Genomic DNA, 25941 nt, shown 5'->3' with positions numbered 1-25941 from the left:
CTGCAGTGGGGTGATAGATGGCATGCATATCCCTATTTTGGCCCCAGACCACCTTGGCATAGAGTACATCAACAGAAAGGGCTACTTTTCTATGATTTTGCAAATGCAGGTGGATCACCAGGGTCATTTCACAGACATCAACACGGCCTGATCAGGGAAGGTGCATGATGGACACACCTTCAGGAAAACAGACCTGTACAGAAAGCTGCAAGCAGGGACTTTCTTTCCAGATCAGACAATTACTATTGGGGATGTTGAAATGCCAATAGTGATCCCGGGAATCCCAGCCTACCCCTTGTTCCCGTGGCTCATCAAGCCATGCACTGGCCACCTTGACAGCAGCAAGAAGAGCTTCAACAGAAGGTGCAGAATGACTGTTGAATGTGCCTTTAGTTGTTTGAAGGGTCCCTGATCTCAGTGTGGACAATATCCCCATGGTCATAGCTTCCTGCTGTGCGCTTCATATTATCTATGAAGCAAAAGGAGAGAATTTTCCTCAGGGGTGGAGGTGTCTGCTGAATTTGAGAAGCCAGATACCAGGGCTATAAGAAGTGCTCACCAGGGAACTATTCGGCTCATGGAGCCTTTGAAGGAACATTTTACCAATGAGCCACAGTAATGTGTATTGCTGTAATGTGTTGAGCCTGGCATTGTTTTTTGGCACCTTGTAGTGATTTCTGTGTGTTTGTTACTATAACAATGCAAATCCACCTATTGCTGTTGTCTGTGACTGATCGTGTCAGTTACCATGTTTTAGAGAACAATAAACATTTTTTCATTTTCCATAAGTATATTTTTATTCCACAGCTATGCAAACAAACCTATGTAATGCTGAGATAAACGTTATACATACATGGTAAAGTATCTTTAATGGGGAAGGAACAGGGAATTCAAAAGCACATACAACAATAAGACTCTCACAGTTGGGTGTATGTGGGGCTGTCAATGTGCTTAATCTCCCATGGAGTGCCTTGGGTACCTCTGCGGCCCCAGAAGATACATGGAATGTATGTGAGGGGAATGTAGGGAGGTTCTGGAATGCAGTTCTCTATGAGCTGTAGGGGGAGGTGAGCACAGATACATTCAGCCTGAAACTGAATCAGAGATCGCAGCATGTGACAGAGTCCCAGACTAGTGCCCCAACCACTGGACCAGCCTTCCTCCCATCCTCTCTGCAAAAGACACAAATCTTGAAGGAAACAGCAAGGACAAAACCCATGCCACTGTATAGCAATCAGAGCTGTCCCTTGGGTATGGCGAATCGGGGCAACCGCCCCGGGCCCCGCACTTTGGGGGGCCCTGTGCTTCTATAAAATCCTGAGGAAGTGGGAGGCGGACGAGGTGAGGAGGCGAACAAGGAGGCGAGCTGCTAGCGGCAGGCAGGTGTGTTGGGGGGCGACGAGGAGCCTCCCTACCAGAACTTCCCCCTCCCCCCAGTGCCTCCTGCCCATGGGCGGGCCCTGCCAATCCGCATCTCCCCCTCCTTCTCAGCACCTACTGCCTGCTGCAGAGCAGATGTTTCGTGCCGTCAGGAGGCACTGGGGGAAGAGAGGAGAGGTGTGAGGACGCAGCGCGCTCAGGGAAGGGGACGGAATTGGGTGGGGTAGATGGGGATGGGAAGAGGTGGAGAAGAGGTGGGTTGGGGCACTGTTCCCTCTAAGCTGTGCACGTGTGCGCATGCACACAGATCCTAAACCCCACGCACACGGCAAAACGCCACGTGCACAAAAATTTGCACAGAAGCGCAACAATTTGCACAGAAGTTTTTTGCGCACACGGCCTGTCAAAAATTTGCACAGAAGAAATTTTTTGTGTACACGGCCTGTCAAAAATCAGAGGGAACATTGGTTGGGGGTGGGAAGAAGCAGGGTGGGGGTGGAGTCTTGAGGAAAGGGGTGGAGTGGGGGCGGGGTCTGGGCACAGCTGAGGGGAGCACCCCCCGGCAGATTAGAAACTTGGCGCCTATGTCCTGGGCCCCGCACCCCCTAGGGATGGCTCTTATGGCAGTTTCTGCTCAAGAGTGGCCTAGGACTAGATTAGGGTGATTGTAGTATTTCAGGACTATGGTGCATTGGCACAGATGGATGGGGAGGAGATTTATGCAGTCTGAGTGAAAATCATTCCTGTGTAGAGGGCCAGCACAGGCCTATGCATCACTGAACTCCTACTTGAAGCCTCTCTTGAAGATTTCAGTGGGACCTATGCTGTGCCCATGCCTCGTGCTGGCCCTCTGCACAGTGGTGGATTTCATCCCAAAGGCCTGTGGGCAGAGGGACAGTACAAGGCCTGTGTGCCACATATGTCCTCCAAATAGGCCAAAAGTGGGATTTAAACAAGCACAGGCTTGTGCTGGCTCCACTTCACAGGGGTGAATTTCACCCTCTGAGCTCAATTGCAAACTTCCATGTGTGCCCATGCAAGAAAGTAAGGGGGTGTAAGTCTCCCCCGCTCATCTGTACAGGCTACTCATATCACCTGTCTGGGGGGAAAGTAGTCACCGCAGGACTACTACTCTCCATCCTCCATATTTTGGTGCAAAATGGGCAGGCACAGATGAAGAGTGGGTAGGGTCTTGTCTCCACCTATCAATTCATTAGCAAGTGCAGCTGACCTGATGTGGAGGGTCAAGGCACAGCTTATTCCGCCCCAGAGCACATCGGAAACAGGTGCTAACCCATGACTCAGTCATAATATAGCCTCTGGTCTGTTCCTGGCAATGCAGCTACATACTTCCTCTTACTTGGGGTTTATGGTAACTCCTCATAGCTCTAGACCTTTGTGACTTATTTTCCAGAACATTAAAATTCATTTGCCCAGTCCTTATCCTTACAGAAATCAATGCAATCATTTGCAGTAACTTGAGGGCTTTCTGATATCTTCTCAGGATAGAAGTGTTTAACCTCTTTACTCCTTATGAAATGGATTTTCATAAACAGCCACCCTCTCCTCTCCAGTCATACTGGATGTGGGAGAAGGGAAGATGTATTTCACAGGTTAGGCCCCTCCACTTAGCACATCATTAAACAGCCAAAGATCCCATCAAGATCTCTAAATTGCAAACCCAAATAAAGAAAAAAAATGCAATCTAAGCTCCCTGTTGTTGAGTTGAACGGGCAACATCATTGCCTCTGTTTGCTTCCTCCAGCCTGCCAGCATTACTACCATCTTATCAGGGTTGTGCGTCAGCCAGCTAGCTCTCGTGCAAGCCCCAATATGAACCAGACACTTGTGTCTAGAATCTGCCTAAGCCTTATGCATGTACACATTGTGTGTGGAGTAAGGAGTCTCCTCCCTCTGTACTGATCCCATGGAACTTCAGTCCCTGCACCAAGAGGGGCCAGTTCTGATTGGGATCTCTAGCACTACTCTAATGCAAAGTAATTGCTAACTATAATAGACTTTTAATGTAGCAAGACTGCCAGGGGAAAAGGTTCTCTAAGGTTTTAGCTTGAATTCGCCTGACTTATGAAACCTCACAAGGTTGGGGTTCTGGATGTCAGCAGAAGCGGAGCTCAGCTGGGGCACATTTGCTGACAGTCCCTATATTTGAATGTCTGGGGGCTTCTGACAGAGTGCTGGGAGCTAACACCTATTGAGCATCTGGGGATGTGCAGCTAATTAGCTGATCAGTCTGGGAGAGCAGATGAACCAGATAGCCATCAGCGGAGGGGCATAAAAGAGGATACAGGAAGGCTGGGGGAGGACCACCTGTGCTAATTTTGATCAGACTGCTTAATGAACTCAAGGAAAAGGTGACATCTGGTCCTCCCTGGCCCCATGCAAAAGGGATAGAAACACTGTAAATACTTTTCTGCAGAATACTCTACTGGTGATGGGAATATAAATACATTCATGTGAAGTTGCTACCTACTGGCATGGTCAGTGATGTTTCTGGGGCATCAGAGGATGAGGACAGAGCATACCCCATTTACAGGGCTGAATGTAGTACATTATCCCCCTGTATATGGAACTCACATCCCTGAAGGTTCACCAGAGCCTAAGGCCAACAAGTGCAGAGCACCCACAACCCTAATTCAAGTCAATGGGAGCTGCAGATACCCAGTGGCTCTGAAAATCAGGCCTGAAGTGCCTCCAGGTGGGCAGGCAAAAACTGAGCCAGGACAAAGCCAATACATTAGAAAAGTTGGCTGTTAGTCCACTGACCTGCGGCAGAAGATTCATTTATTTTCTCAGGGTTCGTTGAGGAGGTGTGATTATAGGAATGCTGTACAGCTAAATGGTGGATGCAAGTTTTCCTTTGGGCACAGATATTTTATTTCTTGTTCGGCATCCAGGAACTGTGTGAAGGACAATCTTATAATTTAAAATTATTAACCAATGACTAGACTGAAGGTGCTCATAAAAGTAACTGAGCTGTGTGAATGAAACCTGTGCCAATGGTGCCATCTAGTGTTTGTCATACGGTAACACACTTGACCTAATTTATATAACAAAACATAGCTGTATGAACTGACCACACACTACCACTCAAACAATACCGTTTGATACAGCCTAGACAATACAACTGTATTGCTCATATGAAATCAATGGATGAAGAGCACTGCAGTTTGGGGGGCAAGATTACTGAGCATTAGATGAGGGCAGGGGTGAAAGTAACTTAAAGGACTTGCCGGTACTCTGGAGTCCTGAGGTGGGGGCGGGGCCTCAATTGGAAGAGGCGGGGCCTTTAAATCCCCATGCCCTTCAAATCAGGATTTAAAGGCCCGGGGCTAGGGCTGTGGTAGCAGCAGCTGGGAGCCCCGGGTCCTTTAAATCACCCCCTGAGCTCCCAGATGCAGAGGTGGCTGGGAGCCCTGGGGGTCGGGGGCAATTTAAAGGGGGAGATTTAAAGGGCCCGGGGCTCTAGCTGCTGCTACTGCAGCAGAGCCCCGGGCCCTTTAAATTGCTGACGGAGCCCCTGGAGTCCAGCAGTAGCGGCGGCAGGAGCTGTGGGCCTTTTAAATCGCCACCCAAGCCTCGCCGCTGCTACCCCAGGACTCCGGCAGCAGGGCTCTGGCGGCAATTTAAAAGACCTGGGGCTCCAGCTACTGCTGGGAGTCCCAGGCCCTTTAAATTGCCACCTGGGGAAGCCGGTCCGCCCCGGTACGGTGCACTGGCTCTTGCTGGCAGGGGTGGCAGGTTAGTAGAAATTTTGGTGTTGCCCAGAACCTGCCCCTGTCCAAACTCTGCTCCCCCCAAACTCCACCCCCCAGAGCAGAGCGTCCCTGTCTCTCCCCTGCAGCTCCATGCTGCCTCCCTGCATCAACTGCCACCGCAGGGTCCTAGTGTCCCCCACCCACTAGTAGCAGGGCAGGCTGCCCTTCCCCTCAGACCCTTTCATTTTCCAGTGGGACCCTCCACCAGTACAGCTGCCCCCCATGCCCGCAGTCACCGCTCCTGCCCCACGCTGGGCAAGGGGCAGCCCCACCCCCCACCCCCAGTGAGGCTACAGTGAGGGGCAGCAGCAGGGGACAAGGTGCACATGTGATGGCAGCCCCCCACCTCTATGGCACCCACCCCGGGGGAGGCGAGGGAGATTCCTGAACCTGAGAGGGGCCCTAAGAGCATGTGCAGTGACAGTGCTGGGGTGAGTGTGCTGCCAGGAGGGAAAGTGGGGGCCCTACCCCAGAGCTCGCTGCTGCCGGCGGGGAGAGGGCTGGGGGAAGTCTTCCTCTCTGGCTCCAATCCCGGGGCAGCCTGCCTGCACCCCAAACTCATCCCGAGCCCTGTCCCACCCCAGAGCCCACACCCCCAGCCAGAGCCCTCATCCCCCCCGCACCCTAACCCTCTGCCTCAGCTCTGAGCCCCCTCCCACACCCCAACCCCCTCATCCCCAGCCACACCCGAAACCCATCCCCAGCGGGGGCAGCAAGGGGGGGCCAGGGGACACTCGGGGGAGACATGGGGGGGCAGCAGGTGGGACCAGGAGGGAAACCCAGCCCCGAACATTGGTGGAGCCGAGCCCCCGGGCCCTCAATATTGCTGGAGCCACAAGCCCATATAACTCGCCTCTGCTGCTTGCCTGTAAGCTGTCCTGGGGTGTACGAGCTTACTTTCAGCTCTGGATGAGGGGGAAGTTGGATGCAAATGTCTGCAGTCCATGAGACCTGTTCCTGTGTCTCCCTCCTCCCTTGACTACCTGTCATGAACTAGAATAATAAAAAAGTCATCAGAGATGTTAATGCTAATTAAAATCTAGATATTCCTGTTATCCATATAGATTGAAATCCTTTTGGAATCTTGCTAAATTCTTTCAGTATTAGATTCTCTGTGAAATAGTTAGCATTTGGAAGGGGACTACATCACCCAATCAGAGTCTCCCTTTGCTCCTGAAGTAGCAAGGGATGGATTCAATTCAGTGAGCCTCCCCTGACAACTGACCCTATGGGACAGCAGTGATATTAATGCCAATAGTGCAGTAGCCCCTTACTAGCCAGGCCACTTCAGTTAAAATTTTGCCTTATGTCCACACTTGTACTCTAGTACACCCATTATAATTGCACTGCTTTCTGGGTGTCTTTCAGTACCTGTCATGGCTACATGAAACAATGGCTTCTGGGAGATTTTGAAAGATCTTCTGGGAACCCTGGGGAATTGTGAGAGAAGAGGTTGAAGTCCAATAATCCCTCAGTTTTTTTGCTAGGTAACAGTGCCCTTTTCTACTCTTGTTCCCAAAATTAAGGCCAGATAAACATTCAGCTGTCACTCTTTGTTTTGTAAGAAATGTTCCTGCTGCAGTTTTTGAAAAGAAGCTGCAAGAAATATGAGGCAGCAGCTGGGGTCAGCAGGTGGAGGATGTTCCAGCAATACCTACAAAGAGCTAGCGAGTAAGATGATTAGTGCTTTTAATGCGTCATTATAAAACCTGTTGTGCACTTGCCACCCCTGGAAGGGACAGCTGAACTTCAGGGGCTAGATCTTGTGCTGAAGTACTGCCTTTGAGTTCAGACCACGATCACAGACTGACGAGAGTGAAGAATTCTCAAGACCTAGGAAGAACAGCAGGGTCTTCAGAATGAGGAAGGAGACTTTTCTGTACCTCTGTGGGAGGATGGCCTAACACTGTAGCATTAGACCACCAGGATGAGTTCTCCATTTGCTATGAAAAAGCGTGACAATTGCCTTGTGAAAGCTGGCTACCCCGGGTAGTTACTAATGGAAAAACAATGTGAAGTTGGCAAGTCCACAATGGATACTGTGGTCTTAGAAGGTTTGCATGGCAGGGGCATATGATCAAGATGGGCAATGTGCCAGAGAACACTGGGCTATTTAAACAATTGGGATTCTGGAACTGTGCAGGAGCTTCTGATGGAATTTATGTGCCCATTCTGTATCTCGCAACCTCTGCAAACTCAGGAGTACATTGAAAGAATGGGTTCCTACTCAATGGAGAGGGAAGCCTGAGAGGATTATTGTAGTCAGTTCCAGAATATGTACGCAGGGAAGGCAAAGGGCATGATGCGAGAGTTTTCACAAGCCCTAGACATTTCAAGAGTGGACTGAGGGGGACTTTATTCCTACCCAACAGTATTGACACTAACTCTACTTCACTTTTCACTGGGAATTTGCACACCCACATTTGCCATAGGTATGAAACCAAACCATTACCAGATTACATAGACCAGGAGAGACACTGACTCACTTATACACTCCGTGGGTGATAGATTGCCTGCTTTTGGCAGATTGAAGGCATAGTGCAGACGTCTACTGATCTGCAGTGGTTTAATAACAATAATGCAACAGCAATTACAGCCAGAATAAAAGAAAAGTGTATCTAGTTGACACTGCATGTAAAATAGTAGGGTACTACCATTCTTACAAAATATGTCAAGTTGCATAAAGAGCACATCTGCTATTTTTATGACTGAACTTGCATATCCTCAGGATCTCTATTTATGGAGAAATATTTCGCTAAAATGTAAGAACATTCACTTCACTTTTTCCTTACAGTAAATGAAGTCACATGCAAGTCTTTGTATGAAATCGGGCACAAGCTTTGTTGGAACTTTATAGCTCTCATTCCATTTTACATTCTGATAGCAAATATCATCCCTCCAACTGTTTTGGTTACATTTATTTAACCGTATGAGTGCCTCCAATAACCACAATAATACCTGTGAGCACAGCTGCTTGAAAATATTCAAAATTTCAACAATTTTTGTGTGTGAAAACTTCAGAAATTCTTGACAACAGAAAAAATTTACTGATTTTTGACCAGCTCGTGGAGTGGTCAAATATATATATCCCCCTCCGCCCCGCCCCGCCCCGCCCCGCCCCGCTACACACACACACACACACACACACACACACACACACACACACACACACACACAGCTGTCTCCTGTACAGACAAGCTTTACTTTATTCCACTGTGCCGAAGGGTGGAGTTGTCGACCTTGATAGGGAGCTTTAGATGGTGTTTTGAATATGCTGGCCCCATGCCATTTAGTGCCTTGAAGATAAGGACCTAGATCTTGAGTTTGATTCTGTGCTCTATGGGAAACCAATGTAGAGAGTGGAGGATAGATTTGATGTTTGCCACAGCCTGTATTGCTGAAGATATGCACTTCAGTATTTGGTGCCAGTTGGAGTTTCTTAATCTTTGAAGGCTTCCTGTCCTGGTATAGTGCATTACTTTAGTCCAGCTAAGAGGTGACAAAGGTGTGAATACATTAGGTGAGGTCATTGTCTGCCAGGATGGGACAAAGTCTGCTAGCCAACTGGAGATGGTAGAAAGCATTACTGATGGAGGCTGCTATGTGAGATCTTAGAGTCAGTGAGGCATCGTAGAGTTTACTGCCAGAAGGGGCCATCAGATCATCTAGTCTGACCTCCTATATACTTGCACACTAAACCCAACAACTGAAATTAGATTAAAATATTACAGTCCACAGGACAGAGTCTAGACTATTATGTGCCACAGGCAAAGAATAGGAGGGACTGAGGTGCACCAGTGCTTGAGGCCACCTACAATGACAGAAGAAATGATTAAGGGAGATATACCCAGATAAAACCTGCAAGTGACCTGCACCTACATGTTGCAGAGGAAGTTAAATCCACCCACCCCCAGGTCATTGCCAAACTGACCTGGGGTAAAATTCTTTCCTGACCCCACATATGGCAATCAGTTAGACCCTGAGCATGTGAGCAAGAACCAGCCAGCCAAGTACCTGAGAGAGAGAGAGAGAGAACACTTGGTGACCATCCCTGATGCTTCAGAGGAAGGAGATAAAACAACCCTGAAATACGCTGTAGGGGCAGGGGAGAGAATCCCTTCCTGACCTTTGCAAGTGGCTGGCTGAAACGCTGAAGCATTAAGTTTTAGGAACATAAGATATAAACCAAAAGTGAGGCCTGGGGCAGTTGAGCCCTGCACCCTACCATCACAAGCAACCTCGTCACACAATTGCACTCCTAAATTTATCCATCTCGCCTTTAAAACTAATTAAGTTTTTTTTGTCCCCCAAAATTCCTATTGGGAGGCTGTTCCAGAATCTCACCCCTCTGTTGGTTAGAAACCTTCTAATTTTCAGCCTGAATTTGTTCATAGCCAGTGAATATTCATTTGTTCTTGTGCCAATATTGTCTATTAGCTTAAATAGCTCTTCATGCGCTGTGGTATTTACCACCCGTATGTATTTAGAGAGAGAACACTCCTATCCCTTCTCAGCCTTCTTTTTGCTAGATTAAACAAGCCAAGCTCTTGCACTCTTCTCTCATAAGTTAGGCCCTCCATTCCCCTGATCTTCCTAGTAGCTCTTTGCGGCACCTGTTCCAGTTTAAATTCAACTTTCTTGAACATGGGTGATCAGAATTGTATGTAGTATTTCAAAGGAGCTCTCACCGGGGCCTTATGCCGTGGCATTAATATGTCAGTCTCTAATGGAAATGCCTCACCTGATGAATCCTGGGATCACATTTGCCTTTTTCATAGTCACATCGCATTAGTGGCTCATAGTCATCCTGTGATCAACCTACATATCCAGGTCTCTCTCCTCCTCTGTCACTTCCAAGCCATGAGCCCCCAGCTATAGCAGAAACTATTTTTATTAGACCCTATGTGCATGACCTTGCACTTTGTACTATTGAATTTCATCCCATTTCTGTCACTCCAGTCTTCTAGTCCCAGAGCACACCTAAACTACAGACTGAATTGACCAACTGCCGGTGTTTACCTTCAACCAAAAGAGACTGCACCATATCTTGTAAACTCCTCTGCCCACCAGCATAATCTGTCTTTCTTGGGATCAACTTCAACCAGTTGGTCCTCATCCATGAACTGATCTCATCCAAGCACTGAGCCGTATTGGTAGAAGTGGTGTAGTCATACGTGGTAAAGGTTAGGTAAGAGCTGTGCGTCATCTGCATATTGCTGGCACTTGAGTTTGTGTTGTCTTATTAGTTCACCTACTGGTTGCACATAGATGTTGAATAGGTCTTGAGAGAAAACTGATCCTCTTGGGACTTCACATGTGAGGGGCCTAGCAATGAAGGTGTAGTTTCTCCATCACTGCCCATTGAGTGTGTCCCTCCATACCGTTTTAGCACACTACCCTGGATCCCTGCTATCTAGGTGAGGCAGCAATCTCTTTTGGTACACCGTGTCAAATGCTGCAGAATGATAATGGCTGCCTGCCCTCTCTTCATTGACAACAACAGACCTTCATTTGGGGCTTGTCTGCACTGGGATTTTCCCTAGATACTGCCATCAGTGGTGCAGCCACCAGTGTAGCTGCACCAGTGCAAACAATATGCGTAGACAGGACAGAATTGCTAATGTCTTACTGTCTCTGCCAAGGGATTATGCAGTTGTAGCTACCCTGATAGCTGGCCTCTGATGGCTGTAATCAGGGCAAATCATGATTGTAGAGAAGGCTTTAAAGACAGAGAGCTCAGACTAGAAGAAGAGGCAGGTGGTGGAAGATGAAAGAAATAGCAGGAAAAAAAGACAATAGGTACAGCTCAGAAACCTTAGCACATTGGTTTTCAAACTGTGGGGTGTGCCCTCTTAGGGGAGCGTGGAGGAACGTTCCAAGGGTGGGGTAAGCAGCAACATCCAACAAAATGTTCTTGGGCTTCAATCAAACCAACAATCCAGTTCACCCTCCTACCAAAGGGTTCAAACAGGCTGCAGTCACCAGATAGCTCCTGCCCCCAGCCCAGCTTCTTGCCCCACACAGGAGCTGCCTGTCTACTCTTCTTCCCCATCAGTCCTTTCCCTCCTTTTAAGTCAACCTCCCAGGCCTCACAACGCCCAGATGTAGTGGGGTAAGACTAAGTAAGCCCATGTCTGCTATTTAACACCTTCCTTTCTGATGTGGGGCTTTTACACCCCCCTCACAGCACCTAAATAAGAGACGGATTTTCTAAAGTGCTCAGCAGCTTCATTGCCACTTACGGCCAAATTTTCCAAAGAGTTCAGGACCCAGCATACTGAGCATTTTTGAAAATCTCCATGATTATTTTGATGCCTAAATTCAATGAAATTATACAGTGGCAAATTCAAAACGGATAAAAGGAAATACTTTTTCACACAATGTGTAATTAGACTGTGGAACTCATTGTCTCAGGCCTGGTCTACCCCTAAAATGTAGGTCGCCCTAGCTATCTCATTTAGGGGTGTGAAAAATTCACCCCCCTGAGAGATGTAGTTACGTCGACATAAGCCCCCATGTAGACAGCGCTAGGTTGACAGAAGAATTCTTCTGTCAACCTTGCTACTGCCTCTTGAGGGGGTGGATTAACTACAGCGATGGGAGAACCCCTTGTGTCGCTGTAATAAGTGTCTACAGTGGCTGTAGCTGTAGCGCTTGCTGTGTAGGCATACCCTCAGGAACTCAGTGAGGACAAGTACTTAGCAGGATTGAAACAGGGACTGGACATTTATATGGATTTTAAGAATATCCAGAATTATCATAATTAATGATAAAATTGTGGACACGGTATTAAACTTCATGTTTCAGAGCTTAAGCCAGTCTTGAACTGCTAGAGATTAGGCTGAGATCTGGTATGGTAGAGGTAGATTACTAAACAACTTCCTACAACAGGGTTCTGACACCTTCCTCTGAAGCATCTGGTACTGGCCACTGTCAGAGACAGGACACTGGACTAGATGGACCTTGGGTCTGCTCCAGCATAGCAATGCTTGTGTTCCTAAATGGGAGCTGAGCTCTTTTGAAAATCTGATTCTATGGGATTCTCCTCTCACTTACACTAGAGTACATAAGGAATACCTCCACTGAAGTCAATGGAGTTACACTAGTGTAGAACTGGAGTGAGAGGGAAATCAGATCACAGTGGTGATATTACAGCATTTGGGGTGGTTACTGTATCATTTATTTTTATAAGGATTTGCTTTTAATTCTTGTTCCTTTTCCCCAGTTTGTTCCTTTTCTTTTCCTGTTTTTCATCCCTGTTCTTTTTCTCCTGTGCTGCTCCTCTCCTTCCTGAATTCCCTCCTTACAGCTTCATCTTGAGTCTAAATTCAATGAAATCTTCTGAATCTTCCTCTTCTGAATCTTCCCCCAGCCACCATTCTCTCTCACTTCCTGAGTCTCTTTTCCTTCCATTTGCATGTACTGTGTCTTAGTGCTGTGCTCTTGGGACACGTGCGCTGAAGCCAGCCCCTAGGCAGAGAGTTCTAGAAGCCAGTTGGGGAGGAAAGCTACAGATGGCATATGAGCAGGGCCAGGGTAACCACTAGGTGAACTAAGCGGCCGCCTGGAGCGCCAAGATTTGGGGGCGCCAAAAAGGTCTCCAGCGGGATGAGCGGCAACGAGCTCACAGGTGGGAGGCGGCCGGGTGGAGGAGGGGCGGGCTTGGGATCGCCCCCCCCCCCCACGCTGATCACTCTCCCCCGCCTCTCCCCCTGCAGGTGCCAGCTCCGTGCCCAGTCCCAGCTGCCCCGGACCTGAGGAGGTGAGGCGGGCGGTGGGGAGGGAGCGCTGGGCACCCGGGCTGTGGGGGAGGGGGAAGGCTCGGGCTGCTAGGGAGGGGGCTCCATGTGCTGCCTGGGGGGCTCTGTCCCATGATGGGGAGGCAGGGGCCTGCTGGTGCCGGGGGCTCAGGGGGGGGACCCTGTGTGCCAGACTCTGGGGGGAGGGGCGGCGTGGCGTGGCTGGCCGGCCTGGGGGAGGGGAAAGCGGGGGCAGGGCTGTATGCCAAGCTCTGGAGCTGGGGGCAGGGTCCCGTGGGCCAGCCAGGCTGAGGCGTGGGCGAGCTGAGCCGGAGGGGGCTGCGTGCCATGCTCTGGAGACGGGAGCAGGACTCAGCCATGTGCCGGGCAGGGCTGGGGGGGGCGTGCTGTGTGCCAGGGCGGGAGAAAGCAGAGAGGGGTTGAGGGGGGCTGCGTGTCCGGCTGGGCGCTGTGAAGGGGGGGCTGTGTGCCTGGCTGGGGGGGCTCTCTATGTGCTGCACTAGGCTTTGGGGGGTGAGGTGGGGGACCAGCAGGCCAAGCCGACCGGGGAGGGGGCTGTGGAGCGAGGCGGAGTGCGCTGGTCCGGGTTTTGGGGGGGGGACACTGTGTGCCTTGCTAGGCTTCGGAGGGAGGCAGGGGGTTTGTGTGCCAGGGAGGCTCTGGGGAGGGCTGTGTTCTGGGGAGAGTGGCGGGGGTGGGTGGGTGAGATAAGCTTACTGCTTCGCTACAGTACAAAGTAGCATGACGCCCATTTTTCTCGTCGCGTGCAGCCGTTACCCATTCTGACAGGCTGTTTATCATGCTACGTTTACTAGTTTTCGGAGGTTATCGACTGAGGCTAACTATTCTTGTTGAGTTGTTTCAGATCTAAGACTCTGGCAATTGCAGCTGCATCATTTCGCTAATACTTTGTGTCAATTGTGTGTGAGTCCGGGGGAAGGGGAGGGAAGGGAGAAGGGGAGGGAGGGCGCAAGGTGATAGTTTTGCCTAGGGCGCAAAATATCCTTGCACTGGCCCTGCATATGGGGGTGACATTGTGAGAAGCTGGACAGGACTTTGGCTGTGCAGAGTGGAGGGACGGACCAGTTATGCTTTCTTGGGTTATGACTCTTTATAGTGAGCTAGCAGGGAAGCCTCATGCCAAGCATAATCCACACCAAGGGAGAGAGGGAGAAAAATAAGACAAAATTACAGAGCTAAGAATGGAGACTCAATCTCTGCATCCAATCCACAGAGAGAAAACTCAGAAATATGTGTCGTTTTCAATCTGGTTTTGCTGAGTCAAGTTCAGCGTAGTATTAACTCTCACAATTTTATTGTGAGACTCCTGATAATATATAAGGTCTTTAAGCCCCAGCTCCTGCATTCATGTGAATATGTGAGAATCCTAGCTTTCCGTTTTAAAAAGGTAAGGTTTCAGACCCACATGGTTACAGAGAAAAGCATGAAAGTGCTTTCCAGCCCCAGTTTACCCTAAAGTCTCGAAGGCAAGTAAAAAGAATTTAAAAAATACTGTTTTTTTAAAAATCTCATGAGTTTTGAAAGTTTGGGGTTGGTAATGCAGCACTTAACAATTCTCTTTGTTGTAATGATCTTCTTTGTCTGTCACTGTTCCTTGGGAGACTTCATGCTTCTTCCAAGCCAAACTGTGTCAGTGGTAGAGGTGAGTTACAGGAAGATTCACTACAGTCACAATTAGTAGTTTGTCATGGTAAATTATACAAAAAGCCAGGGTCAGATCAGGAAGAAAAAAAGGCAAAAATCACACATTTACAGTAAAAAGAATAGCATAAAGTCAAGGCTTGCCTTATTTTAATACAAATATTCTTTATTTGGGGGATTAAAAACTCTTCAAAATCATTAAATAACATGCCATTCATAATTTAAAGGCATTTAAAACTACAGTTATGATGTCTGCCAGTTCAGCTCCATAGCAGCAGTATAAAAAAACCACTCTTTGCCAAGGAAGCAGCTCTCTTCAAAGGCCTTTTAAATTATGTTAGGACCATGACTTTTCCCGCAAAATCCAGAGAAATCATAGAATCCTGACCCCTTGTGAGCATGTAATCTTAATTATAGCGTTTAGTAACAAAAATCATAATTCGGATAACTGTTTCATGCTCACTTTTCAATCTTTAAAATCTCTTTATGTTAGACCAATATAGAGCTTACCACAAGCACTTGTCAACATATAAATAGGTTAGATTGAGGCTTTTATGCCACAGGCCTGAGAGGGAGCAATCTAGTGGTAAGGGCACTGGGTTGAGATCCAGAAGAATTTGGTTCTATTTCCAGCTGTTCTATTGGACCTGCTATGTGCCCATGGGCAAGTCTTTCCACTTCTCTCTGCCTATTTCTCCTGCCACCCTTTGTGCAGATTATAAGTTCTTTGGGGCAGGGGACGTCTCGTACTATCTCTTTTACAGCGCCTAGCACAATGCAGCTCCGATCTCAGCTGGGGCAAATGAAAATAATAGTAATCATAGGATGGAGGAGATAACTTTGCTGGTGTGTTGACTGCACAACATGGGCGGTGTGGCCAAGACCATGGCCCCACCTCCTCCCCACCCTTCTTGCTCCCAAAGGGAAAAGCAGGAGTGGCCAGTCCCTATACTCTACTGTAAGCAGTTCAAGGGGGATGTTACTTGTTTGCCCCAGTGTCAACATGCATGTGCCACTCTTAATCTAGCCACAAGAGTTTTGCTACTGTGGCTAAATCCTGCTCACCTGACTCCTGCAGAAAATCCCATTGACTTCACTGGAACTACGTGCAGGAGTAAAATGAGCAGGTTTTGGCCTTACATGAAGTATTTAAACTCCAGCTCTTTTGAATGTTAACCTGTAATGAACTCGCTCATACTGTGAATGGCAGCAGCGACCCAGGAGGGTTGTTTTATAACTTACAACTGCCACCCCCATACTGCACACTAAGGTCTTCATTAAAATTTACACGATTCAAGGAGCTGAGTTTGCTCAGCTTGCAGTGTACTGGGGGGCAAGGGACTGAAAGCAGACAGATTCACTGTTTGCTCAGCTCAGTCATTAAAAGGAGAAATAAAGACATACTGCAGTGAATATTGTTTTTAATCTGGTATTTTATTTCATGTAAAGTCTTTCAGTCTGGTATTATTTTAATTAAATGGATACATTGGTTATTATCAGCACAACCTCTTAATTAGAGTGACAGGCAGTTCACTAAGGAGTCCCAATCACTGAGTTTCTACTGTAATCACACTTAATAAATGTACAGCTCTTCGCATCTTGAAAACGCTGACAATCATGAACTGAGTTAATTACCCCTCATGGTACCCCCTGTGAGGTAAGAAAGGGTTGTTACCCACATTTAAAAGATGGGGAAGGCTAGAGTAGGGAGGGCAAATGACATGTCCAAAGCAACAAAAGGACGCAGAGGCAGAGCAGCCATTACACATGATTGAGATTCAGACGGTCCCCTGTGATCGATCACAGGACTCTGTGGGGGAAGAATATCGATCAGAGTGTGGTGATTTATGTGCAGCGCATTGTTCTCCTTACAGATTAGCAAATGAACTAAAAAGTAAATTCTTCCTTCTCTGCATAGATGGTGGCTTGCAGTGCAGGAAAATTGGTATGATTCCTCTGTGCAGCTGGAACACCCGCATAAAAAAAAAAATAGTGGGTACTCAGCACCCACTGACAGCCGCGCCGATCATCCCCTCCCCCTCCCACCTGCTGGCGGCCTCGCCAATCAGCTTCTCCCCCTCCCTCCAAGCACCTCCCGCCCGCTGTGGATCAGCTGTTCAGCAGTGTGCAGGAGGCGCTGAGGGGAAGGGGGACAGCAAAGGGGGGTGAGCTCAGGGCAGGGGCGGAAAGAGGCAGGGAGGGGGTGGGGCCTTGGGGAAAGGGATGGAGTGGGGGTGGGGGCTGGGGCAGAGTGGGGGTCGAACACCCCCAGGGAAATGAGGAAGCTGGTGCCTGTGCTGTGGAGTCCAGCTTCCTGAGGACCTCCCTGCACAGAAGACTGATGTGGGAAGGAAGTGGGACTAGCTGATCTGACCATTGCCCCCTGCAGAACAGGGACTCTAGGTCTCCAGAGACCACTGCAGCCCTAAGGCTAGAGCAGTGGGCATAGACTGACTCCATTCCTGCACTGTAGCCTGGGAGTGGGATTCTGCTTACCTTACAGAGATCTCCTGTTATTTGAACTCAGTGCTGTGAAGAAGATTGGGCCCAAAGTGTGATTGCCTAAGTTCCTGCACAGTGTAATAAGCATGCCGGTGTTTATTACAGTGATCAAACATTCAAAGAGAGATGCAGGTTTAATGAAATATGATCCTATACAAAGGATTGTTATTCACTGAGATCATTGTTTTGGTTTTTTTCTTACATAATGTAAAGAATGCTATGTTAATTCAGTATTATGGACCATAATATTGATGATGGAGAGTATATATACACAAATTCAGGAAGTTTAAAATTATGGTTCCCACAGCAGCCACTACTCAGCCACATGACACTTATATATTCAGCCAAAAGAGTTGTCACAAATAGAAAATACTACAATTTGCACTAGGGGCCAGAGTTATGGTTGCTGTGGGAACTGTAATTTTGAACTTGTTAATTTCTTGTTCTTGTCAAATCTCAACCAAAATCTCAAGTTCATGTGCTGCAGGTTTTTTATTTTTGACATATCATGTATTTTCACAGAAGTTAGAGGGCTTTTTGTTTTGTGTGACATTTTGCACTTGTCTAGAAACTTATTAGCAAAAGTTCTGTGTATTTACATCACACATTAACAATTTAATTTGTAGAAATTAGCCTTTCAAACAGACAAGTGAGCCAACAGCTAGGGCTAACTTGAATCCCACTCCTTCAAAGACTTACATCTGTGCTTGCCTTTATGTAGTGTGAGTAGCCCCACTGATCCCACTAAAGGCTGCCCTAACTTGAACCACTACTGCAATAGGCACAATATAGGCCTCTGTAGGGGCACAAAGAAGTGGGAACACAGGTCTGCCCTGGCAGTGCCTCCTCATGCTCCTAATCTAATCCCTCCTACCTCTGCTTCAATCTTATCCTGCCTCTAGTTCACCCTGAAATGTTTCCTTGTGGCCAGGGTTCCTACAGAGATTGCGCAGAGCCCTCTGAGTCTAGCTGTAACAAAGAGGCTGTAGGGCTCTGAAACCTATAAAAGAGTAGTTATGTTAGCCAACACTTTTGTGTTTCTTGTGTAATGCATGAAAAACAAACACTGATAGAAAATACTGTAAACAGTATCGCAATGACCTTGTCTCTTACATCCTGAAATATGATTAGCACCATTGATTTTTCTTATCAGTCTTCCAGAAAGGGTCTTTTGATATTTGTGATGCAGCTTAACTACCATCACCTGCAAGGCTAGTGAATGCACCCAGTTAGTTATGCTTTGCACCTAGGGAGTGAGAAGCTAATTGGCTCCTGGCCAGAGGGGGTAGAGCTAAGCCATAATAAGTAGACTGAAGGAACTCAGTAGAGGGAGAGATAGCAGGTGAGATCAGTCTCTCTGGCTAAAAGAAGCCATGGGTTAGAGATGGAGACAACTGGGCAGCTTAGGCTCCTGCAAGGGAAGCCCTGAGATAGGGTCTGATTATCACTACAAAAGTTTTTTTTTTTCCTCCTGCTGATAATAGCTCATCTTAATTAATTAGCCTCTTACAGTTTGTATGGCAACTTCCACCTTCTCTGTATGTATATATCTCTTCTTACTATATGTTCCATTCTATGCATCCAATGAAGTGGGCTGTAGCCCACGAAAGCTTATGCTCTAATAAATTTGTTAGTCTCTAAGGTGCCACAAGTACTCCTGCTCTTTTTTCATTAGAGAAGAGAAGATTTAAATAACCCAAGAGGGCAGAAGAATTATTCAGGTTCATTTAAACATTTGTTTGGAGTTGTTTATGATGCCCCAGAAGGGATCTGAACTTAGGAGACTTGTCCAGAGGGCTAAGACACAGAAGACCTGGGGTCAGAGACAGGCAGCCGGAGGTGGTGCTGGAGCCGAAGATAGTGGCAACGTCCCACACCAAAGGAAGGGGGTGAGAGAACCCTGCCACATGTTGGTAGTAGAAGTGGGGTTGTGGGGATCCCACCTCAGAGGAAGATACCACCTATCTTAAAGGTGAGAAGCAGACAAACAGATTAAGACCTTTTTTTTTTTCTTTCCCTCTGGGGAATATGGAGGATATAGTCTGCACACTGGCAGTCCTTCAGGAGCCAGCACATATGCTCTTTTGTTGCATCTATTACAAGGGCAGTAACAACAGCAAGAGGCTCAACAGGCTCAGCAAGAACGTTTCCAGCAGTGCCTAGAAAAGTGGACCCTAGAGCCCCGGGTAGTTTCAGGAGAAGACAATTCTGCCAGAATAGTACCCGGTCTGGCAAAATTGGGTCCAGGTGATGAGCCAGAGGCATTCTTGCGCATTTCGTGGAAGGTAGCAATGGCAGCGGGGTGGGGCAAATCCTCCAGGGCAGCTCAAGTGGACCCATTCCTCTCAGGAGAAGCTCCAGTGGCCTACTGAGCTTTGTCTGATGAGCAGGCACGGCCCTATAGAATTGAGAAAGAAGCCATTCTGGATAGGCTGGGATTGACCCTGGAAGCATACCAGTACCAGTTTAGGATGGAGCCTTTCCCTTGTGTGTGTGTGTGTGTGTGTGTGTGTGTGTGTGTGCGCGCGTGCACATGCCCTGGAGTGGCAGCACAGTGTTTACATCACCTGGCCATGCAGTGCTTACCGCCCCACATGAACTCATTAGACAAGGTGGTGGACCTTGTAATATTAGAACAATTCCTAAAGGTTTTGCCTGTTGGTTGTATCTGGAGATTTCAGCTGACTTCCACTGATAATACTGAACCACACAAATGAAGTTAGTTCAAGTGGCTATTCTATTCTAAGAGACACAAGGTGACTGAGAACCCTGACCCTTGGATGGCAAGGGAGACATATAGGGGGAGAAGTTCTTGGGCTATCTAGTACCTGAGAAACGAGAAGAGGGAGTGGTGCCTCTATTGTCACTGTATACCCGAGACAGGCACCTGGGGATTGGTCAGGAAAATGTGGTGGTGTGTTTCTGGTGTGGTCAACCGGGTCGTATAAGAAAGGACTGCTCACTCACTGAGTGTGGCTATTTGGATTGTTACTACAGCTCAGTCTGCAACTAGGGATGCTCCCTCGGTAGGGGGTGCACTCCAGCCTACAAATAACTGCTAATGTGGCTGGACACAGAATGAGAGGACCGATTAACTCTGGGTGTGGGCACACACTAATTCAAGGGAGTAGTCTCCCAACAGTGAAAATAGATTGGCAGGTGCATATCTTGTGTGTGCACAGAGTGACATGACTACAAACAGCAGAGGTAGAGATAGAAATGCAAGGTCAGAGGAACAAGCTGAAGGTTAGTATAGTAAAAGACCTCCCCTGGCCCATAACTATAAGCAGAGACTGGCCTAATTTCCCAGCCCTATTATGAGAGAGAGAACAAGTTAACCATAAGGTGACTCTTTCTCAGACATGGGCTATTGGGCCAGGGAGCCCAGAGGCAGGGCTGCGGTGAATGGACTCAGCAGACTGGGGGAAGTTAGTCAAGAAAGTCGAACAAGAGACGCCAAGTTGACTACAGGCCCAGGATACACAGTTACACATGATAAACCAAGAGCTGGAGGAGGTGAAATTCTCATGACAGAAAATAACAGAGGAGGCCACAAAAAAAAGCAAGACCTGATTCAGACAAGACTAGACTTGGTGTATGAAAATAATTGTCGGCAGCAGCTTCAGCAGGTGCTAGCTAGATTGCAAGCCAGGGAAACATGTGACAAGGGAGCTCCAGCCTCTAGAAGCTGAGAACAGGCCCCTGCAGAACGGCAAGCTGATTGGGTGAGTTCATGGAGAATGAACATCCTGAATGAGGATACGGGAGAAGCTGCCTTGATTGTGGACCCTGACCCACCACCCCAAGGGCGACTGAGGGAAGCCAGACCATGCATGGAGAGATTCAGGAACTTTGAGAAAGATTAACTGTTGCAGTCGAGGCCCTACAAATGGAAGTCCAAAATAGAGAATACTGGAAAGAATGTGATGAAGATGTGCAGGAGGACAAACATTGTTTGTTTACCCAAGTACATGACTTAGAGGAAGAGCTGGAGAAACTATGGGCCCAGTACAGTGAAGGGGAGAGAGTAACCTGATGCATGCTACCTTGGAGGGGGTGTGTGTGTGTGAGATGGAGCTTAACCCCCATCATCTAGAAGGCTAGCCAATGCATCCCATTATGTATGCTTTGCCCCTGGGGAGGTGAGCAGCTAATTTGCTCTCCAACAGAGGGGGCAGAGCTAAGCCATAATAAGTAGATTGAAGGAGCTCAGCTGAGGGAGAGATGGCAGAGGAGACAGGTCTCTCTGGCTGAGAGAAGCCCAACATTAGGATATGTAGACAGAGACAACAAAGACAGCGAAGGCTTCTGCAAGGGAAGTCCTCAGATAGGGTCTGTCAGTAAAGAAGGAAAGACTTCAGCAGTCCAAGAGGGGAAAAGAACAACTAGTCAGTTTCATTTGGAACTTTTGTTGTGACTGGTTTATGATACCCAGGAAGGGGTCTGAATTTAGGTGACTTGGCCAGAGGGCTGAGACTCAGAAGACCTGGGGCCAGAGGCAGGCAGCGGCAGGAGGAACCGGAGCCAAAGATGGCACGGGATGTTGCCTCTGATGCAAAGGGGAACTCCAAGAGTGAGTGAGCCCCACTACAATATTCAATAAGTAACTGCATCTTAAAAGTAAATCCTTCTGTTGTTCCTAAAGCTTAGTGAGATTATATGTCCCATCCACGCTTGCCTGTGTTGCATAATCAGACCTGTTTAGGCACTTAGCTAGATTCTGAGCTCACTTATATTGGAATAAATCCAGAACAACTCCTTTCATAACATAACTCTTTTAGTCTGTGGCCATAACCAAGTGAAGGGGAATAACAGCCTAAATCTGTTAGAATAGGTTTGATACTATGCTATAATAAAGCACTTATATATCTCAGTAATGAATGTGGCATAAACACCTAGATAGATTTGACAGAATATTAGTTCATGGCAGAGGTATGGTCTAGGGCTGTAAAAATGGAGTTAATGTTAGTTTTTTGCTGGAGAGGGTTGAGATATTTTAACCTGGATGTGACTAGTGGCATTCTTGTGTGCTGTTACACTGAAGGAAGTTTTTCTGGAAGGCAGCTGCCTGCAACTATGCTTGCAAACCATGGGTGGCAGGTGAACGGCTGGCTGGGGGAGGCTAGCCCATGGCCAGCGCCACCCTCCCCTGCCCCCTTCCCCTGCTAGAGCCCCCCGTCCCTGCAGCTGCCAACCCCCATCCCCACTCCCAAGCACCGGGAGGGCCAGCGGTGCATGGCCGACCACTCGAGCACAGGGCGAGCAGCCCCAGCACCTCCAGCCTCCCCCCCACTGAGTGCCGGGTAATTACCAGACTTATCAAGCTCTGCCCTTGTTTATCCTTCAACACACGAGACAAACTGACAACATTATCAAAGATAAGAGTCAGACACACTAGGCCATTTGCCACATACTATGAAGTAATTATTGTTTAAAATGTATTGTGACAGGGTCAGGCCAGATGGCTACAGGAGAATTATCCTATTGGGATCCGGGAAGTGGGCGGGCGAAGCCGAGCCTAAGAGGGGGATCCACAGGACCTGGACTCCAAATGATTACAGGGGACAACTAATGAAATAACAGGGACAGGAGTGTGGTCAAAGGGTCAAATGCAGGGAACTGGATGGGGACACTGAGCAGAGAACCCCGGACAGCGCCCACTGCTCCTCAAAGGCATCAAGGGAGCCAGTGGATGCTGCCCAGAAGAACTCTGCCTGGATACGTGAACGGACGGAGGATCGGAAATAGGCCCCACAGTCACAGGAGACTCCATTGGCCAACCTCCTCACTCTGGTTTTATAGATGGCCATTTTAGCTAGGGCCAGGAGGAGGTTGACCAGGAGATCCCGTGACTTTGTGGGGCCATGGATAGGGAGTGTATAAATAAGAGTGGGGACAGGGAAACAGCTCCTAATGGGTCGGGGCAGGAGAACACAAAGGCCGCTCCCTGGGGGTCATCAGTTGGGAAAGGGAAGGAGACAGCCCCGGTGGCGGCAATAACATTGCAGGAGGTAAATTGGATAGGGGTAGGAGCAGGGGCAGAGGTGAGGGTCTGGGTTTCGGGAGGCAAGCAGCTGGATGGCGGCGCCTCCCGATCAGACTCGAGGGTTAAGGAGGTGGGCAGGGAGCTCTCAGTGATACCGGGCGCGGGCTCTATGGTGGATTTAGTGGCCACAGCATCAGGAGGTGGATTATCTTCTGTTGGGCCCCTGCCTGGGAAGGAAATCGATTGCTCCGCACCAATGGGGGGTGCCCCTGGCGACTCGTGTCCCGGCCGCATGGCGCCGGCTGTCACCTGAGCAGGCTCGGTGGTCGTCAGCGGGGTGCCATCAGCGGCCGGGTCGATGGAGGAGTCCAGGGGCTCCTCGGAGGTGGGAGCAGAAGCAGCAGTTAGGGGGAGGGAGCATGGGGAAAAGAGGGGTGGAGTGAGGTCGCCCAAATCGAAGTTTGCTGGCAACAGGTCGTCCTCCCCCTGGGCGACTGGGGTCAGATCTAGGGCCTCGATCTCCTCGAACATGGAGGAGAGGACACTTTCCGTCGCCCCGAGGTTCTCCCCGCTGGCACCCGCCACGACGGTTGCCTTGGGGTTCACAGGGGCTTCGGGTAGTGTCAGGACAGAAGGGGCTCTATCGGGGGCCTCGGAAGGGAGGGTCTCCTGTGGAGGGGAGACACTACCTTCCGGTGCTACCACGTCTTTCCCAGCTGACACCGGTGGATGGGACGCACTCGTGGGCAAAGCGGAAGGTCTGGCATCGGTGCCCCCTTCCTGGTCTTCCGGGGGGCCTCTGCATCAGAAGGAAGGAGCGGAGCTCAAGCCTTCCGCTTGCCCCGCTTCCCCTGTACTTGGGCCCAGCCCTCCATGGCATCATCTGGGGGCTGGCTAGCAGGGGTCGTGTCAGGGGGTAAAGGCGATGGCTCAGGGACTTGAGGGGGGGGGCGGCATAAGGGAGGGAGGATTCTCCCTGGGGCAGGCTCTCTCCCATGCCTGGTGGTATCTCTGCCACACCCTCCTCCATAGGCCCCGCCAGATTGTCAGCAGCGAGGGCGGGGCTCTCCCGCTCGTCTGGGCATTGTAGGGGAGGTGCCCCTTGGGCCTGAGCGGGAGAAGTGGTGTTCCGAAGGGGGAGGGCGGGTTCGGGTATCGGGCGGCCAGGGGTGTCGGCAATGACGGGGCCGATGTCCTGCCGGGTCTCGGGGATCCCAGATGCCCCTCCTTGCTGGGCTAAGGGGCAGTCCCTCCGGACATGCCCTGACGCCCGGCAGAGGTAGCACCGGGCTTCCCCCGTGGAGAAATACACCTGGTAATGGGCCCCCTGGTGGGGGACCCGGAAGGACCCCTCGAGTGCCTCTCCGTCACGTGCCGCTGACGGCAGTAGAAGCTGCACTTGCTGGCAGAAGGAAAAGATGTGATGGAGGGTGGGGTCCTTGCAGCCCAACGGGAGAGGGCTGATGACAGAAACAGGTTTCCCCAGGGTGGAAAGGGCGGGTAACAGGGCAGCATTGGGGAGAAAAGGAGGGACAGAGATCAGGACCAGGCGGACGCCCAGGTCCTTTAGCAGCTCTAGGGGGACAAACACCCCCCCCCCCACCGCCAGGCCCCTCTCCACCGCCTCCTGGGCAGCAGCCTCCGATGCTAAGAAGAAGACAACCTTCCCAAACATTCCTAGATGTATGCAAATTGTCATTCACACCCACCAAGGTAGAGGAGGAACTTTGTCACAGTATATAGCAAAATAGGTGTGAATGACAATTTGCATACATCTGGGAAGACAAGGCCCTTGTCCTGAGGGACTTGAAAGGTAAATTAGAAAAAAGATTAAGTTGTGAGAGACAGCACTGGCAAAGTGATCATCAGTGGAAGGCTAAGGGAAAGAAGTGATTTTTAAGGAGGGGTATAAAAGAGGCTGGGTGACACACTCAGAAAGAAGGCAGCAATTTTATGCAGGAGTGGGCATTAAGGGAGATGGTATTGAAACAGGCTGTAAGTCACAAGTGTGATAATGAGACATGGGGAATACTAAGGATCATGGGTGGCAGGTATAATAGGCTAGGAGAGACTCTGCCTCCCCAGGTGCTGCTGTTGGACCCCTGGTTGCGGGGTTTTGGGGGGAATTTTTGCTATATTATGCCCATGCAGGTTCCGGGGTGGCTGAGGAGGTGGTATGTGCTATTCAGCTTCCTGGATTCATCAGTAATCTTTCTGGACTCCAGGGAGATTACTGATGGACCCAGAAAGCTGAGTAGCAAATACCACCTCCTCAGCGGCCCCCGGAACCTGCATGGGTATATCAAAAGCTTCTTTCGGCAAGAGTTAGAGGCTTTTTCCCTGCAGCAGCTTGGGGTCTGGGGAGGAGAGGTGCGCTCGGCTGCGGCTGACCCAGGGCAGCTCCGGGTAGGTATCGGGGGGGCATCGGGGCAACTCGGGGCGGGGACAATGTAGCAGGAAAGCCAGGAACACAGTTTGAGCAGAGGAATTTTTTTAACCACAGTCACTTTACTCGTAAGCACTTGAAAGTTAGGCCTTGTCTACACAACCAAGTTTGGATGACAAAAACTGCCTTATGTTGACAAAAAATGTCCATTTTTGGTGACAAAATGCAACCATCCCAATGAGAGACATACATCCTTTTCCTCTAAATTTTTCTTAACAAAGTGCCAGCGTAGATAAGACACCACACTTGATTTCCATCACTTTAATTGGCCTCTTGGAGGTGTCCCACAATGCCCATTGTGACCGCTCTGGTCAGCAGTTTGAACTCCACTGCTCTGCAGCCAGGTAAACAACCATCCGCCCCTTCCCACTTGAGAAGCCCCTGGAATTTTTTAAATTCCATTTCCTGTTGGCTAAGTGTGGAGGTCTC

The 25941-nt window shown here is 49.1% G+C and overlaps 1 long non-coding RNA gene across 1 annotated transcript in view; it reads left to right on the top strand.

Annotated features, from left to right (window-relative positions):
• Positions 1-25941, top strand: part of LOC141983727 (uncharacterized) — a 39320-nt gene that overhangs the window by 13216 nt on the left and 163 nt on the right. The window contains exon 2 of the long non-coding RNA XR_012638483.1: positions 12875-12918. This is a non-coding gene — a long non-coding RNA (uncharacterized LOC141983727). The remainder of the gene's footprint in view (positions 1-12874; positions 12919-25941) is intronic.

This window comes from Natator depressus, chromosome 1 (genome assembly GCF_965152275.1).
Source record: "Natator depressus isolate rNatDep1 chromosome 1, rNatDep2.hap1, whole genome shotgun sequence".
Lineage (NCBI taxonomy): Eukaryota > Metazoa > Chordata > Testudines > Cheloniidae > Natator > Natator depressus.
This window is presented reverse-complemented; position numbering and strand designations above follow the sequence as displayed.